The following is a 12,418-nucleotide window of genomic DNA, read 5'->3' as shown; positions in this document are numbered from 1 at the left end:
CAGTCCACCCACCCGAGCAAGGAGTCTCGATGATGGACCGCTTGGGGAAGCGGATGTTCAGTTCGCGACCTTCTCGGTAGGCGCTGAACTATTTGGCACATGTTATTGACCGGATGCAGCGAGACCTTAAAGTACGCTGCATCGAGTCCATTTCGAGGAGGACAGGTTCTGCACTCCACCAAAATGGCCACTCTTAGGTCAGTCACAAATACTTCTATGCTGCTACTCTCCCATGCTACGGAGGGCGCAGCCAGAGCTGCGGGACAGGACTGGTCACTGGACGCCAGGCCTGGCTCGGCCACTGCATTTTTCTGAGCCCTTCAAGGCGCTGAGAAACTTTGAACGCCCCTTTGATGGTTCTGCTCTGTTTGGCAAGACCGTTCGCGACGCGTTGACCCAGAGCGAGAAGGACGGAAGACGCTGTCTGCCGTGGGAATCCGCTTCTCTGCACCCCAGAGGCCCTATTCTAGGAACCAAAAGGGTCAGAAGAAGATGTGGTTCCGGTCGCAGCAGTCCCAGCCTGCTCCGGACAACCAGTCCTTCCGTGGCAGAGGAGGACAGGGAGGACGCCGCCTCTAGAGGCAGAGGGGCTCCCAGAAACTTCGGGTCCAGGGAACCTTTTCCTGAACGGCCCGCGCAGCAACCCTGAAGGGTTGCCCGACTGCTCTACTCTGGAGGCAGTCGGGGACGTGGGCACCTAGCGGCATGGGAGTCCATAACATCGGACCGCTGGGTTCTCCAAATCATATCCAGGGATACCACATTCCTCTTCACCCTCCAAAGATGAAGTCCCTCCCAGACGCACTCCCGGCCAAAGGGAGGCCGCTTGGCAGAAATTGGCCATCTGCTAGAGAAAAGAGCCATCCAGCCTGCTCCCCAGACCAGATCGGATCAGGGTTCTACTCCAGATTCTTTTAAGTGCCAAAAAGACGGGGAACTAAGACCAATCCTAGACCTCTCTCTTGAATCTGGCAGTCCCCCAAAGAAAATTCAGAATAGGTCACTCTACAATCTATTCTCCCCTTGCACTGGGGAGAAAGGCACTTTGGATGTGCTCGATAGATCTCAAGGGGCGCCACAGCACTACCACATCCCTGGCCAGACAGAGGCGCTCCAGGAGATTTCTCCGCTTCACGGCTGCTGGGAGCCAGTCACTACCAGTTCCTGAGGTCCTTCCCTTTGGTCTGCCACAGCCCCAGGGTGTTTACCAAAGTACTAGCAGTGAGTGGCGGCCCACCTGAGGCTTCAGGGGTGCAGGGTCTTTCCCTACCTGGACTGACTGGCTCCTTACCGCCCCAACAAGGCATCTACTTCTCTCGGCGCTTGAGACTCCTTTCTCCATCTTGCTCCCGGTTTCTAAGGCATCACAATAAATACAACACAAGTCAACCTGGCACCCACTGCTCAGCTCTTAGGATTTCCATAGGGGCCAGACTAGACACAAGGAGTTCTGAGGCCTTCCTCACTGCTTGGACAGAGTTCTAAATCTGCAGCTCCAGGTGTGGAGCCACATTCTGGGTATACCATTCATGTTGTTCTGTTCCAGCGGAGTTGGTCCTGAGGGGCTCTAGGGTCCATGGCTTCGTCAAATAGCACTTCTTCCTCTTGCCAGACTCAATATAGCATTTCTACAGTGGACGGCTCTTAGTACAGTGGTCGCCTTGCTCTCCCCATGCATCATCCCACCATGAGCGATCAGCCAGGCTTGAAAACAATTCCAGCGGTCACCTCTCTTGTAAGTGGCTCCACTCCCGGATCTCCCACAGGGCCCATTTTGTCTAACTTCTCCCTCTCGCCACCGGTGACCACGGGCCTTTTCCGCCTCGGGTGGGGGCACTATGAGGCACGACAGTCAAAGGCATCGTGGAGCGATTCAGAGACCTTACTGCATATCAATGTTCTAGAGATGTAGAGCAGTGCTCTTAGCGTTGCTAACACTTCAGGACTTTCTTCCCTTAAAAAAAAATGTTAAAACATTTTTTTTGGGCCACCCCAAAGGTAAAGTAAGAAAACCTCAGAGGGATAGGGCCGATGTTAACATTTTGTGGGCACCCAGTAAGTGACAAATTGGGGGGCCCTGATACCAAGTGTCACCAAATCACTCGCCTTTTGAGCAACATTTTAGTTCATGCTACAGAGTTTTAGGTGTAGTACACACAAAATGAACTGTAGCTACAACGCTCTTATGTTATGACAGGCCTGTGTACTGCACTACATTGACATGTCTTACAGATGGTCATTCATTTGCTTGCAATGATAATACATTGCAATAATAACCATATATACAAAGCTGATCTTTGGTGAAATATTTCCCTAGGCAAAGGGGTTTATGGTGCTTCCCTCCATACCAGGCTGAGCACACCATGCACAATACTTTTTATCCTTTTTCTTACGTTTCACTTGATCTCTAGATGTTTTTAAGAAACTGTGGCTTTTTGTATGCTTCGTAGCTGTTTAAGTTTTTTTAACAGCCTTTTCATCCCATTATAGCTTCATGAAAAATTATGATTAAGGAAAGAACTTGAGTGTTACTGCTCAGCTTTACTTTTCCTGGCATCCTTTCAAAACACCTCATTTGCAAATACAACATAATAATAGCTGTGTAGGAAATAAGCCAGTTAAGCCAGAGGCCCAAGAACCGAAGGGTTTTAGATGCTCTGATGGATATTAGAGCATTTTCCCAACCTTTTGATAAAGTGGTATCCTGAATAAAAATTGTGTCGAAAAATAGTTTTGTCTTTTTTTTTTTTTTTTTGTCAGGGAAGACATGAATTGTACCCAAGGCTTAATATTCAAAGTTGACAAAACAGCAGCTCAAAATAAACTAACAAGACAAAACCTTTGAGAGGATGCATACATCCTATCTGTGAATATTACCCCCAAAAAAGTAACTCCCTATGCATTCCTCTGGTGTTAGACTAGAATGAAAGCAGAGGTTCAAATGGCCACAGTCATGTATTTCAAGTGACTGCTGTCATAAATATACATAGCCTCCTTGCCCTTACCTCTACACCCCCCCCCCCCGGTATACAAGCCTGATGTGACTGTAAGGAAAGTGAAAAAATAATGATCACAGTAGTATATTCCAACTTGTTTGTAGACAGTAACACTGGCTATACACAGTCTATAGTAAGGTATAGTAGGTGTTTCAGAAAGTAAAAAAAAAAAAAAAAAAAAAAGATCATCACACTGTACCCAGCCCCAACACGAGCTATAATTCCTTCCTGTTTACATTCCTGAGATTTTAGTGTGAGGCAGATTAAAGAAGCTAATGAAATCACTTTCCCCAGCTCCCACACAAGCTGCAGTAACTTCCATTACAGGTGTCTGAGCAGGATGGTTTTTAGAATAGATGGGATTCAGGGCAGAGGCCACCTTATGTACATATTTAAAATCCATTTGTGTAGTCTGGTGTCTGTGTGCCACTAGACCCCTAGTAGCTCATAAGGTCTGAATGTTTTTCATATTATTTTATGGCTTATTTTTGAAAGATAATTACTTGTGAACGTCATTTTTTTACTGCTGCCTAGAAGAGTTCTTTATGTGCCCAGGATATGTGTGTGCGTGCATGTAGCTATATATATATATATATATATATATATATATATATATATATATGTGTATATATATATATATATATATAGATATAGCTATAACTATATATATATATATATATATATATATATATATATATATAGCTATAACTATATATATATATATATATATGGATTCACTTCATAACACTGAAAGCTCAAAGCACTGAAAATGAGAAAACTTCATAATATAGAAGACCAAAACACTGAAACTTCAAAACACTGAAACTCAAAACAGTGAAAACACATATACATATACTGAGTTTAAACAACATAAATCATAGCACTTTCCACCAAGTGGCCTACTAGGCACTACTTAGTGTAGTGAAGTGCAATCTTGGAGTTGATATATATATAAGTAGCAGGAGGTGTGCAGGGGAGCTTGCACCCATGCTTACACTTGGTGGAAAGTGCTATGATTTATGTTGTTTAAACTCAGTATATGTATGATATGTTTTTTCAGTGTTTTGAATTTCAGTGTTTTGAGTTTTCAAGATTTTGAAGTTTCAGTGTTTTGAGCTTTCAGTGTTTTGAGCTTTCAGTGTTATGAAGTGAATCCATATATATATATATATATATATATATATATGTGTATATATATATATATATATATATATATATATATACACGTGCATATATATATATATATATATATGTGTGTGTGTGTGTATAAATATACACAGATATATATAAATAGGTTTACTATCAAATAGGGAATCGGACTTTGTGCAATTTACGGCAGTCTGAAATGCCCCATTTGATAGTATTGAATAAACGAACATAGAAATGTAAAAATGCACAGCAATGAATGCACTACAGCATTCGCTATTGTGGCTTTCTGCATTTTAATGCAGATCGCACTATAATGGGGATCAGGAAATGTACCCTTTCCATCACTGTAGTGTGATCTCGGAGTTTGTATATATAAGGAGCAAGGGGTGTAGTGTGGCTTGCCCCCCCCCCCCAAAAAACAGTCTTTACTGTGGGTTGCTCAGTATGTAGAGTTGCGGAAGTGTGGTGAATGTTTGAATTATGAACAACAAACAAATGTGATGACCAGGAAGCAAACGCTCCTACTGCAAAAGTAAAACACCGGGCGAGGTATACTACATGCTCAGTTGTACAGGTAGCTGTAGAGTTGAATCTAAAAGTTCTCCCTGTAACTGGGTGCACAAAGTTGGGGTCACTACTTAAACACAGTAGTTACAACTATTACATGGAGTGGTACCCAAAAGGGGCATGCCTCTTGGATCCGTGTTACTGGCCCTATCATAACATAGCATTCTTTGCAGGTTCTTCCTATTCCTGAACTGGAAATAGGGTCTATCACCTACAATCTCTTTCAAGTAATGTGTGTATAAATTAGCTCTGTTTTATGAGTGCTTTTAGGCTTGAAGAAACCCACATGGGTGAAAGTGCTTGCCACTATCTTCAATAAACATTTGGATTTTAGTCTTTACATGGACTTTGGCTTCCTGCCGTATTGAAACTCATTTATTCATGCATTTTATCTGATGCTGATGTACTTTATCTTATGTTGATACATCTGAACAGTCCTGGTCTGCTCCTCAGCGTTTTGACTTTGTGTTTAATGTTTGAATTATGTCGAATTCGAACATTCAGCACCTCCGCGTTTGACATTTTCCACATTCATTTTTCCCATATTCGCCCAAATGGTTTACACAAACATTAACAAGCATATTGCAGGATTGCATGAATGATAATAAATTATATATATATATATATATATATATATATATATATAGGGTCCCTATTAGATCAACGAAAAGGCAATATTGTCGAATGGCTGAAAAGTCGAATATTCTGGTCCTTGAGATCAGTTTTGTGAGATCACGGTACAGTGAAGATTGGAAAATTTGCCCTTTCCTTACTGTAGTGCGATCTTGGAGTTGGTATATATTATTAGTGGGGGGTTTGATGGGAGCAGCCCCCCACAAATCCAATTTAGAGGTCCGGAATATTCGAATTCTTGGCCATGCGACAGATTGCCTTTTTGTTGTTATAATAGGGCATTCCAAGCCTTGGAGAAAGCATATAACAAGGTCCCAAGGAAGCTCATCTGGGCAGTACTGCGGTGGTTTGAAGTCCCAAAAACGTTGGTAGAATTAGTGCAAGCTTATGCACAAGGACCCAATAACTCAACTATGAACAGTGTTTGGCCTCATAGAGGGGTTCCCAGTGGGGAGTGGGTGTACATCAGGATTCAGCTCTGAGCCCACTGCTGTTCATACTGGTGATGGACTACATTAGCAAACAGGTTGGAGGGGACGGATCAACAAAGCTGTTGTATGCAGATGATGTGGCAGTACAGGCAGACTCTGAGCTAGAACTTCAGCAAAAGATAGGAGAATGGAATGCAAATCTGAAGGCACACAGGATGAAACTAAGCACAGATAGGATGGTGGTCATGGCAGCAAATTGGGGAAATCAGAAGAAGCTGAGAATAGAGATAGAAGGGGAGATAGTGGAACAGGTAAACAGCTTCAAGTATCTGGGAGGGGTAGTTGAGGAGAAGGGTAGTCTGAATGAAGAGGTTAAAGCTAGAATCAGAGGGGCTGCAGCCAGCTGGCATAGAGTATCAGGTGTAGTCTGTGACAGAAGAATGCCAAAGAAGCTGAAAAGTAAGGTGTACAAGACAGTAGTGCGACCAGTACTACTGTATGGTACAGAAACCTGGGCAGTAAAGGCAGAACAGATGAAGAAGCTAGAGGTGATGGAAGTTAAGTGCCTGAGAAAGGTGGTAGGATGCACACTGTGTGACAGATAAAGAAATGAAGGACATAAGAGCAGAAGCCAAAGTAGCTCTGTCAAAGGAAAAAACTTCAAAGACCAATACACGTAAGGTTCAGTTAAGGCATATTTATTACTTGCCGCAAGGAGACAAAAACATGCAAATACAAGGATTTGTCTAACTACTAACAGGAAGTATGCTCATTCTTATACTACTTTACAAGACATGGCCTTCTATGGCTGACGTAATCAAACACAACTTTCAGTATTGTTCTACAGCAGATGTTACTCAGATTTTCTGCTGACATGACTAGATTTGTGAGAAACGTTTGAGAAAAACAACCTGGCCTTGGTGGGTTCTACTTCGTTTACAAGCTTCTATTGTACAGTGTTACATTTCAAGGTACTCTTCTAATTCAGATACAAACAAATGCTGATTGCAGTTCATATTTTCAAACAGTCTTTGTCCTAATTATCTATAGCTTCTACAGCTGTGTATTTTCTCACAGCACAAAACAGAACTTCTTGTCTAAGTTTCATACAAGTAGTATTGTTCTATTCATTATTTTCCCAACACAAGCAGAAATCATCTGCTTCTCAGTAAATTTCCAAGGCACAAGCAAAGATTTCAGCTAACAATACAAGGTCAAAAAGCATCTGCAGGTTGTACAGATTTATGCAGTATGAAATAGAATAAATGTGTTAACCCTTTTCAAGCTCTAAATGCACTAAGCATATTACTAATACACACATTAATACATATTTTTCTGATATTTTCCCCCTTTTAAAACTTTTATTCTACTTTCAAAATAAGCATAAACAGTTTGTTTTCTTCTCCTAACCTCTTCCACTTAGGATTTGCAGTTAAGAGAGTCATTCAGTTTAAACTTATGAAAGCATTTTCAATCTTTTAATAGTTCTTCAAACTCAGTACTTTGATATAAGGTTTCAGAAACTGACATGTCTATAAGGTCTTTAATCAGTCTTTTCAAGCAGGGGATGCCACAACAAACACATACTCCCAGTAGGAGCATTCCTACACAAATGGCAATCAGGATGTTCATTAGGATGGTACCCCACCCCCCAAACCATTTCTGGAAAAAGTTCATCAGTGGGTTTGGGCCCGGTTTGGTCATGGCCGACACTTGCTGAATTACCTCAAGATGATTGTCTATCTCATGTTTTATGGTCAGGAATATATGAACAGCACTCTTCTTGGATTAAAGCGCAAGTACCACCTCTCGCCGCTAGGGTGAAGTCGAGAGCCATGTGGTTCTGAAGCACTACAGTTCTCATAGCATTCAGTTCATCAGTCACCAATTCGAGAGCGGAAAAAGTTGCGTTGCTCATTACTTCGAAAAGTTTCAACAGTTTTCTTAGCTCCCAGATCGATTTCACTGCTCCATATGCTGGTAATATGACTGCCCACGATATAACGCTATCACTCAAGTCCATATGTGTCAGTCCTTTGCGTATGGAATGATGGTCTTTCCAACGAGCATCGATTTGTCCCACTGGATTTACAGGTTTCTTGACAATCTCTCGGACATTTCGAGGCAAAACTGCAGTGTGTCGTTTGGCCGGAACCAGGTAACTCAAAAAACAACTGTTGGACCAATTCTCAGGTAACCATTTGTATGCCTTTCTGCCACACACAAAGTAACAATCCTCTACTTTAGTAGTAATTTTGCTATGAATATACACTTGCCCTGCATGAAACATTTTTCTATCAGTTAAAGACAGTTGTTTATAAAGAACAGAATTATGTTTTACTTCAAGTGTTTTATACATCAATCCAAGAAATGAATCATAGTTTGTATTATAAAGATCTACATTGTTACCTTTAGTGTAGCATCTATAAGGAACATTCACATTGTAATTGCTCCAACCCACCTGAACAGTATCATTTTTATAAAAACACAAAGTTCCCTTTTGTGGAACAGACAAGTGCAATGCTATTTTATCTTGTGATGTAATGGTTGAGGTATCATAAATCAAGATGTAATGTGATCCTATCTCGCCCACATTCTCTACACCGACTCGGCCGCTATACAATAGAACTCAGTCTCTTATTGGCTGAGTTACCTCATATCCCAGGATGCACCACTACTACTTCCCCAGATCTCGTTTGCCGCTTCTCAAGCATAGACGTGGTCTCGGACTTGGCTGAGCTAAGTATCTTTTAGTCAGAAATTTTTCTGTCTAAATTTTTGTCAGAACTTACCCAAAAGCTGTTTTAACAGCTACTTGTTGTTGTGTGATTGGTTTTTGATATTTCTTGTGGTAAAATTGTGTTTTTTTGTGACATCTAATGGTCCCGTTTAAGTTAGAGGGGCCTAGCCCTATCCTAGGCGTTTAAGTTAGAGTCTAGGTTGTCTTGGTTTTAACTTTTTTTTTGGTAGTCAGTGTTTATTGTTTAATATAGCCATGTCTAAAGAACATAGACCTTCAGGTTTTAAAAAATGTTCTAAATGTAGCTATAAAATGTCCATTACGGACGACCATTCTTTATGTGTTTATTGTTTGGGCCCAAAGCATCTTCAAGAATCTTGTAGTGTTTGCCACGCCTTTTCCTCTTGCGTCCTCCAAGAAAGGAAAAATAAGTTGATCTTGAAAGGGCTTATTACCCCTTCCTTTGAGGAAGCCCTATCTTCTTCTTCTTCTTCTTCACCTTCGAGGAAGAAAAAGTCTTCGGCTCTGACCAGCCCGTCGGATCCGGCAGCAAAAAAGTCTCGGCAGGCTTCTCCTTCGGCTCCACGGACTTTGGAGCCGAGGGCGGAACGGTCTGCCTCGATGTCTCCAGCTTCGACTCCTCTGGTTTCGGAGTCGAGAGCTTGGGCGTCGAGAGGCGAGTCATCTCCATCGGCTCCACTGCCTTCGGAACCGATGGGGGTTGCCTGCTCAGACTCTTCCCCTTCGGTGCCGAAGTCCACATCTGCTCCGAAGGAAATTGCAGTTGTAGTGGAGTCTCCCTCGGCGCCGATACTTCTCGAACCATTACGGAGCCGGTCCCCCAGTCTTTCGGAACCGGCGGAGAAGTCGACTCTGACCCGGTCGGTCTCTTCTCGGTCGTCGAGGATGTCCGATTCAGACTTAGACAGGGTGCTTCAAAGACTTTTTCAGTCTCCAGTCTTTGCAAAGTTGATCTCGGCTCCAGCCCAGTTGGCTCCGGAGCCGATCTCCCATCCTGCTACATCGATTCCTCCTCCAACAGCTTCGGCACCGTTGGAGTCGGTGTTGGTGGAACCGGTGGAGGTTATCGAGTCGGTTCTGACTCTAACTCCAACCCCGTCCCTTGGGTCGGGGTTCAGTACGCAGACCTCCTCTGTCGGCCCCGGGGGGGGGACGCTTCGGGGCCGATCCTTTCGGTTCCGAGCCTCCCTCTCGGTGCGTCGGGTGCGGGGGTTCCGACTGCTGTTGTGGCCTCGGGGGTTGAACCATCCCAGGACTCTGGGGGTCCCGCCTTCGAGGCCATGAGGAGTGCCTTGGCCAAATCCTCTGTGGCCACTTCTACCATTTCACCACCACCTTCCCTTGGCATGGAGACTAGCGTCTTTGCAATCCCCCTGTCTCACGACAGCGGAGCCCCTGGGCCTGAGGTTACCCCCATTGGGGGTTCCCTTCTTCCTGGAGGTCCCTCCGAACGCTGGAGGAACCTCCGAGGAAGAAACAGTGTAAGAGGAAACACGTAGACTCCCCTGATGATTCTCTCACCTCGGATACTGACCTCGATGATGCGGAGGGGTCCCCCAAGTCGTCCTCGGATGATGTCTCCTTTGCGGACATCTTGGAGATCCTCAAGCAACGAGGCGACTGGCAGTCCAAACCCCCTTCTGCTGAGGAGTCGGTTTTCCTCAAGGCCTTCGGGGCTCAGCCCTCCGCCTCCTGGGTGTCTCCGCCCTTCGATGAGCTTCTGGATTTGATCTCTCGAAGGGCGTGGGAACATCCGGATTCTGTTGAACCGGTGCCAGCTCGCCCCAATAAATTCCTTTCGGCTCCCCCGGATAAGGACTTTCTCTCAAGGCGTGGCTGTAGATGCTATGGTGGTGGCATCTGCCACCCAGCAAGATGTGGCAGAGGCTTGACATCCGTCCATCCTCCTAATAAAGAGTCTAGGAGCATGGATCGATGCGGCAAGCGTACCCTTTCTTCAGCGGCCTTTACATTAAGGTCTCTGAATTACTTGACACATTTCACCAGACTGCAGAGGGATCTGATCAAGGAGCTCGGATACCCTCTCGGGTAACTTACCTGAGCAGTTGTCCCAGACGGTTAACTCCCAGTTGGCTACCCTGTCTTCATTATCCAACTCGTCCATGAGGCTCATTTCTTATGCGTCGAAGGCGAGCAGAGCGGCTGGAACAGGTGTTGCTCTACGGAGACAAGCCTGGCTACGCCTGTGTCACTTTGGAGGCCTTTAAGTCTTCCTTTGCCGGCGCCCCCTTTGATGGGTCCTCACTGTTTGGACCCAAGGTAAAGGACACATTGACTCGCTGCGAACAGGAGGGTAAGACTTTAACTGCCGTGGGGCGGTTTTCCACTCCCTTCAGACCTTATCCCAAGGCTCGAAGAGGAGGGAAAATGTGGTTCCGTAAATCTCAAAAGCCTTACTCGTCGCAGCAGAGCGATTCCCTTCTAGAGGCAGAGGAGGGGAAATTTTTCAGGAAGACGCCGTCCCAGAGGTGGCGGAGGCCCCCGCAACACTGGAGACCGCGAGTCCTTTCGTGGCTCCTCCTCCTTCCAGCATCCCTGAAGGAGTACCCGACTGTGCAGCTCCGGAGCCAGTCGGTGGTCGCTTTTCGAGACACCTAAAGGCCTGGGAAAATATCACTCAGGACCAATGGGTGCTTCGAATCATCGCCGGAGGTTACACCATTCCCTTTTCTCAACCCCCTCCACCAGTCCAAAGAATCCCGGACCCGCCACCCAGTCAACGGGATCATGCAGCCAACGAAATATCAAAGCTGCTTCAAAAAGGGGTCATCCAACCTGTCCCCGCAGACCAGGCCGGATCAGGGACTTACTCAAGATTCTTTTTGGTACCAAAAAAGACCGGGGACTTGAGACCCATTTTGGATCTCAGCAAATTAAACTGATTTGTGAAAAAGTCCAAATTCCGGATGGTCACTTTGCAATCCATTCTTCCGCTGTTGGAGAAAGGTGTTTGGATGTGCTCCATAGATCTCAAAGACGCCTACTATCACATTCTGATAGATCAGGCGTCAAGGAGACACTTACGCTTCAGCCTAGGAGACAGTCATTTCCAATTCCGAGCACTGCCCTTTGGTCTCACCACAGCCCCCAGGGTGTTCACCAAATGTTTGGCGGTGGTGACTGCTCACCTGAGAAGTCTAGGATTCTAAGTGTTTCCATACCTAGACGACTGGCTCCTAACTGCCACCTCCAGGCATCTACTCTTGGAAAATCTAGCAGCCACTATCACACTAGGCAACTCCTTAGGAATCACCTTCAATTGGTCAAAATCCGTATTGCTGCCATCTCAGCGTATTCTGTTTATTGGTGCAGAAATAGACTCAAGGCAGATGCGAGTCTATCTCCCTGCGGAAAGGATAGCAACGCTCCAGCTTCAGGTTCAGGCATTGCTCCTCAGATGTCGTGCTCCAGCGAGAATGGTCCTTCAGCTATTGGGCTCCATGGCAGCCACCATTCTTCTGGTCCCCTTGGCAAGGTTGCACATGAGGATACTCCAGTGGCTCCTATCAGTCCAGTGGTTTTATCAAGACCTTCCCCTCAGTCACCACATATTGATCACAGACACGTGCAAACAGGATCTTCGTTGGTGGCTTCTCTCCTCCAACCTGAATCTAGGGCGACCCTTCGTTCCCCCACTCCCCTCTGCCACGTTGACTACGGACGCTTCCCAGACAGGGTGGGGGGGACATTATCTGGACAGGTCGGTCCAAGGCACGTGGCACTCTGACGAGAGTCTTCTCCACATCAATATCCTGGAGATGAGGGCGGTGCTTTTAGCATTGCAAGCACTGCACGATCACCTCCCCCAGGGTACGATTGCCATTCAGTCCGACAACATGTCGGTAGTCTGGTACTTAAAA

At 45.2% G+C, this 12,418-nt stretch overlaps 1 protein-coding gene across 2 annotated transcripts in view; it reads left to right on the top strand.

The window, feature by feature from the left end:
* The window catches only part of LOC122799547 (BUB3-interacting and GLEBS motif-containing protein ZNF207-like), a 1,273,851-nt gene that overhangs the window by 317,597 nt on the left and 943,836 nt on the right, over positions 1–12,418 (top strand). The gene's annotated exons all lie outside the window — the stretch shown is intronic.

This window comes from Protopterus annectens, chromosome 1.part0 (assembly GCF_019279795.1).
Source record: "Protopterus annectens isolate FY-2018-M chromosome 1.part0, PAN1.0, whole genome shotgun sequence".
NCBI classification, from domain to species: Eukaryota; Metazoa; Chordata; order Ceratodontiformes; family Protopteridae; genus Protopterus; species Protopterus annectens.
This window is presented reverse-complemented; position numbering and strand designations above follow the sequence as displayed.